The sequence below is a fragment of the Microtus ochrogaster genome, unplaced genomic scaffold (genome assembly GCF_000317375.1).
Source record: "Microtus ochrogaster isolate Prairie Vole_2 unplaced genomic scaffold, MicOch1.0 UNK83, whole genome shotgun sequence".
In the NCBI taxonomy this organism is placed as follows: Eukaryota; Metazoa; Chordata; class Mammalia; order Rodentia; family Cricetidae; genus Microtus; species Microtus ochrogaster.
Window position 1 is genome coordinate 822,090 of NW_004949181.1, and position 6,697 is coordinate 828,786.

The following is a 6,697-nucleotide window of genomic DNA, read 5'->3' on the forward strand; positions in this document are numbered from 1 at the left end:
GTTTTGAACATCAACCCCAGTATATATAGAAAAATCCTAGCTGTGAAGCATCCCACGCCTTATTCAGATCATATGACCAGTATGTAACCGGTGTGGTCCTCAGACAGACACTCCAGAGACAGTCCTGAATCCATCTAAACCCATCTCAGAAGTGACCAGAAAAACTTCTGAAGATGAGGGCTTGGCTTCACCACCAAGGCAGACTCTTAAACTGCCGTAGAAATGTTCTTTACTGGCACACCTGGGAGCCAGGCAAGGTGAGCTTAGTCCCTCTAATTCTCCCAGCTTAGCAATGGCTAGAGCTTTAGTGCCTGCCCACATAGCGGTATGTGGTCCATTAGCACTGTTCTGCATGATGTGGTTGAATAACGAGGGTGATTGATTCCCTCCCACCACAGACACTCCTTAGACACACATTATACAGAGAAAGCCCCGTGTCTGCCTGGTATGGAACACCCTTAATAATCCCAGCATCCAAGAGGCAGAAAAAGGCTGAATTTGATGCTGGTCTGGTTTGTATAGTGACTTCCTGGCCAGCCAGAGGTATATAGTGGTGTCCTATAAATCAACAAAACCCAAAGTCAAGCAAAGACAACAGGGTTGGAAAACGGTGATGACGTGGCTGACAGGTGACAGGGAAGTTTCTAACACAGACCCTCCTCAGCTTGGAGCCCTTTATTGTGAACAAGTACAATGCAGATGCTTGTGTGTTTTGGACCCTTGTGGACATGGAAATCTCTGGGACATTCCGACAGTATCCCAGAGTAACAAACTCAAGGTTAGACAGATTCAATGAATCCTCCTCTTTCTCCCCAAACAAGCAAATGTTAGTTCAACATTATGAGAACTCCCTAAGCTCACACTTTTGCCAACTTTTCCCTACAGGGGTTAAAAGCAGATACTTTAGTAATGTCCTTATGGTACCTAATTAGTAATTGATGGACTGGACCATTGCAAACAAGATCTGGGACATGTTTGCTTAAGAGTGGGTAGTTAATCATCCCCCCTTCTTTTGTGCTGTGTGTGCATCTTGGGGGATTATGGGTACACTCGTCAAGGTCTTACATGTTAATTCATTCAGCCATTTAGAAGTAAAATATAGCACACCAGAAAGAGTGGGGTTACAAATGACTTACTTTCCAGTTATTGATACAGGCTGCGTCTCAAAAAGGAGGGCAGACGGAAACATCTGGTTGCCTAAAAGCCACCCCATCTTTACCAATGAGCCCAACAGCTGATATTCGTTCATGGAATTTTGGGGAGGAGTGGTGCTTCACAGTCCTCATTTTGTTTGAATCTCAAAGACTCGGCATGTGCCAAATGAAATGATATACTGCAAACTAATGTCCTACTGCTTAAAATTAGCAAAGGGATATATTTTGCTTTTGTTCTTCTGCATTGTGGATGTGTGTGTTGTTGTGCATATGTGTGTGTTAATTCGTTGGTAACATCTAGAAATTTAGGTTAAAATTCTTATGCAAAGAAAAATCTATTAACCCTGAGCCAACTTTCCTCCCTAGCCTCATCCACCACAGTCAATCCCATTTTCCCAACCTACAGCACCAGCTCACTGTGTGATGCCCACGCTCCCACTAGCCTGACCTCTGCTCCCATTCCATCTTAAATTCTTTGTATTAGGGGCAAAACATATTTACTGTGTGAAGAATCAGTTCCCTAACCTCTGTGATAGATCCAGATCACAGAACTCCCATAGGGCTTCAATGTCCATCTCAACTCTCAGGTATCCAACTTAAAGTAGACCCAAGCTTCAGAGAATAAAACTGTGCATTCAGAGAGGGAAAACCAAAACTTAACGTTATGAGGTCAGGATACAGACAAGAAGGAAGTCTATGTTTTATTTTTTTACCAGATCCATCTCCCAGTTCCTATATAATGTTTCTTACACATTTATAATCCAATCTATAGAACCTATATAGTGTTAGATTAAATCATGCAACGTTAGAATATACCTGAATATACCTCTTGCAATCTGACTGTTGCAGGCATGTTAATTAAACAAGAACACCAAGACTTGTGGCTGCATCATGTCCCCACTGGTGCTGATATCACACCCCATGCTCACACTTTATGTATCGTATACTTCAGACAAGCTGACCTCTCAGCAGACCCCTTGGCCTGGGGAAGCTTCTGTGTGAGGAGCTGGTTCTGCCTGTGTAAGGCTCCCACGTTCTGCCCTTCAAGACCCCCCAAACGGCTCTTCCCATACAATGATCCTGACAACAGAATTAGACAGCTCTCCAGTCCCGTCTTTGTCTCCTGGCATCCGGAGTAAATGAAACATTCAGGTATGAGATGACTTGAAGACAGTTACAGTACAGAGTATTGTGGTAGGAAGTCATTTTGAACTACTCTAATTAATAAACCCCTACAAAGAGCAGAGGGACCAGGTGGCCGTCTTTACATGGAGCTGGCTCCAGACAAGGTAGGAACAGCTACTCTTTTTGAGCCGTCATGCCACCTGTTCACAGACTAGGACAACATCTCTGGGAGAGTCTCAGGGATGCGATCTTCCCACCCACACAGCAGTCACACCGATGTGCAGCCAAAACCAACAGAGGTTTCAGAACTTTCTTCTTGTTTAACCAGAGAGAGGGGTGATTCTTAAGTACCAAAAATTTTGGTTGCATCTCTACTTACGAAAGCCTAAACAGAATGTGGTGGACAGTGAGTTTTTGCTTAATGGGAATCTGTACTCTATTATTCAAACTGGGGGAAATTATGTTGTCCTAAAAACTACCATAACTGCATATAAAACAATAAGAAAAGAACTGTTTAATAGTTAAAATGAGATGAAACAATAATGATGGGTAGACATATAGAATATGATATATGAATGGGTTACTTTCTATATGTTCATCATGACTGCATTAATCATTTAATGCTACCAAGCTTCTAAAGCTTGGTTGTAAATTGGATGCCAGTGGGTAGGCCTCCCAGAACCCAGATGAGACACACATTGGGAAACATGAAGCTACGCCCTGGGGAACAGCTTGAGAGCCCTGCCCTGGTGACTTGTATACATTTAAATATGACCTCACTTTGAAATGACATCTAGTAATAGCAGCTGGATATCACCTGCAGGGGACTCTACAGCTTTCACTGTTCAGCCTCATGAGCTACTTCAACACACTTGCCTAATGTGCTGATGTAGCTTTTTAATTCAGAAAATTTAATTGGGGATATATAAAAAAAAGCAATTCAAGTCTTTCTAGAGAATATTCAGAGATGAAAGCACACCTGGGTAGTTTATGACTAAGACTTTGGATATCCCCCCCCCAAATTGCAGCACTCTAACAATAGACACCTACGCAACCATGATCATTGGGACACTTCATGACAACCAAGTTATGGAATCTGCCCAGGTGCTCATCAGTGGGTGAATGGAGAAAGATAATGAAGGATACTTATGGAATTTTCTTTTTCATCCAAAAGGAAGTGTGAAATTTTATCATTTGCAGGAAAATGGATGGAACTGAAGGTTATCATAGTAAGCAAAATAAATTGATAACACAAAACAGGCCCTGTATATTCTTCTGTCATGTGGAATCTGTGGGAGGAATGGACATAAAAGTAGAAGAGAGACTATTCAAGATGTGAAAAGGGAAAACTCCGGGGGAACTAGGGAAGGGTAATACAGAGAGAAAATGATTGCAGTACTTTATGTGCATAAAAATGCAAGAGCAAAACGCTTTACTCTGTACAACTGATGCATTCAAATCAAAAGAGAAACAGGAATCTGGATATCGGGATCAACCTCAGTTCAGCTCTGGTTCTATCTGGCAGCTCTGAAAAGGTTAATAGACTTCCCATTGCCTTGTTTCTTTAGAAAACTGGCAATGAGTGATTGTGTTCACTTAACAAAGTTATCATGAATACAGATGAAATGTCTGAAAAGCAAGCAGCCTGGTGGCCAGAGTAAGAAGGCAGTGGGGATCATCTTCATTGTTATCTTCATCACACCAGCTTCTCTATGTCACTGTGCAGCCATTCATTCTTTATCCTATTCTTCACCTAACCAAGGGAAGCAACCACCCACATTTTTCTTGGAAAAGTAGAGAATTTGCTTATCATCACCTCTCTAGTACTGGGTGACACCATCACGTTCCAGTCTCAGGCATCACTCTTCAGGAAGACTTGTGACACAGAAACTAGCCCCAGCCTTCATTCCTGAAGATGCTTTTACTTCCTTTACTAGATTCTGAGATTTCTGAGATTCTTCTCCTTAGATTACATGTCATATTCAGGAGTTTATTTCACACACCATGGCTGGTGCACAGTAGGCTCATTCTCTCTCTCTCTCTCTCTCTCTCTCTCTCTCTCTCTCTCTCTCTCTCTGTCTCTGTCTCTCTCCAATGCCGATCCAACTGGCTTTTTCTGTAGAGATAAAAGTTTGGTGGAAAAGCAAGGTTTTTCCCTCCCAATGGCATGTTCCCCATGTTTCTTTACAGGTGTGTAATGAGACCCTTTTCTCTTACTGCTACTTTATCACTAGTTTTCTGGCGAAGGCATTAATGAGTGTAACAAGTGACAAAAATTCTGGACATGGGCATCTCTCCTTGTCTCCAAGTCTCTCAGGGAAGGAGGCTGGTGTTGGCAACAGTCTTGGCTATGAAGAGAAGACACGAGTATTTTTAACAGGTTGTGTGGTTCTTGGGGAGTCATTTTTCAACTTAAAGAGGGCAGTTTCCCTGAGGTCATTCCAAAGTTTCTTTCAACTATAAAACCTTGAGGTGGTTAGGTTGTTGTGTGGTTGCTCAAGCAAGTAAAATTAAAAATGGTCAGTGAATTCATGAATCAGTAGCAGAATGAGCTAAGAAAAGCAATGTGGGATCTGAAAGAGTGATTTTCTAAAAGAAGCTCTGAGAACAGTCAAATAGAAAGTTTGTAAATTGAAATCACAGTGAATCAAACAGAATCTTTTTAGTATGACTTGGCAACAGACCACATTAAGCAGAAGAAAGAGCAGCACGCCTTCAAGACAGGCAGATGATTTACCAACTCTGATAATAAAGAAAAGCAAATTTTAATAAAATAATGAAAAGCCATTGGGCATGAGATGTGAAATTTATGCAAAACAGAAACACATGAAAGACCCAAAGTCCTGGCTAAAAGAATAGAACATGTTTAGGAAAGAATAACAGAAACTGTCTCAAATCTTGGAAATTCAAGTGTAATAAGTATCTAGAATACCAAATAGAACAATCAGAAAAGGACCTCTATGCATCATCACACAGTTAAACTACCAAATGTGCTAATGAAGGAAGAATATTAGAAGCACTGAGTGTCCACATAAAAATGGGAAATAAAACAAACCAGAGGAACATAAGAAATGACAGATCATGCTGAGGACTAGAATACATCCATGTGGTGATTTAGTAAACCACTGAGTTTCTCAGATGAGAAGAGTGAAAGAAAACCACAGCTTCCTCGGAACAATAAAAGAACACAGACAAATGACAAGCGTCAGTATGTAACTTTATCAATGATAATTCTCACTGTAAACAATCTTGATTCCCTAAATAAAGATGCAAACGGTACAAGTGGATTTAAAAACCAAGACCCAACAATTTCTGCCTGCAAGAAGCACATGTCACTACAGGAGAAATACACTAACTAAAAGGAGCAAGATAGAAAGTCCTACAAGTGAGTGGAACCTGAAAGAAAACAAGAATGGATACCATGTATCATTCTCATATCCAACAAAGCAGACTGCAACAAAATTCAGTAGGAAGAAATAAAGAAACTCATTACACCGTGAGAAGGAAACTAGTCCATCAAAGTGTAGCAAATATGTAATATGTATGCACCAAATTTCATAAGACAAATACTACTTGAAATAGAGGATGATATAGATCCAGATACACCAAAAGTAGATTTTAATGTAGCACTCCAATTAATGGAAGACAGATATCTCTCTCCCCTCTCTCTCTCTCTCTCTCTCTCTCTCTCTCTCTCTCTCTCTCTCTCTCTCACACACACACACACACACCACTAAAGAAATTAGAAATTTAAACTGTACCATAGATCAAATAGACAACATTCCAATGAATATTCCATTTAATAGCTGAAAATCCATTTATCTTTAGGAGCCTATTCAATAGAATATAAAATAGATTACATTTTAGCCATAAGTTCTTGGAAGACATTGCTGGCTGGTTAGAGGTTCTAGTCTGCCATAAGTCTAGCAGCTTTTCTCTAAGGTCAGCAATATGGAGCTTCCTCCCTCCAGTAAAGCTTCCTGCTTTCTGCCTGCTCATATCTGGAGAATGAACCTGGGTCTAGAGGACTGACTATATGAAAGCTGTCTCTAAACCAGAAGCCTGATTCATCTTTAGTTTGACCCTTGGCACAGGTGCCTGGTAAGAAGATTTGTGCTGGAAGCTCTGCTATAGGACCATACTGCCACATAGCAAGGCTTGTGAAAGGAGCAGGACGCTTAATGCAAATTAGAACTTGTCCCCAGGCTCCCCTATCCCATATCTTCCTTATACTCTGAATTAAAATTGAGCTGATTCACTGAAATCTGTCTCACGGAAGGTTGTCTCTGTTTGAGCTCATGGGTAGAGATACAAAGTTTACTTTGTGGCTCCTTCTGCCTCTTTCCCGTCTCCACCTGGTGGCCAACAAGAAGAGAGGGAAAGAGGACCCACACAATGATGCCCTTCAATGGAAGAAT

The 6,697-nt window shown here is 41.0% G+C and overlaps 1 pseudogene; it reads left to right on the plus strand.

Annotated features, from left to right (window-relative positions):
* Positions 1 to 613: 613 nt before the first annotated feature.
* LOC101989650 overlaps positions 614 to 6,697 on the plus strand; it is a 30,364-nt pseudogene continuing 24,280 nt past the window's right edge.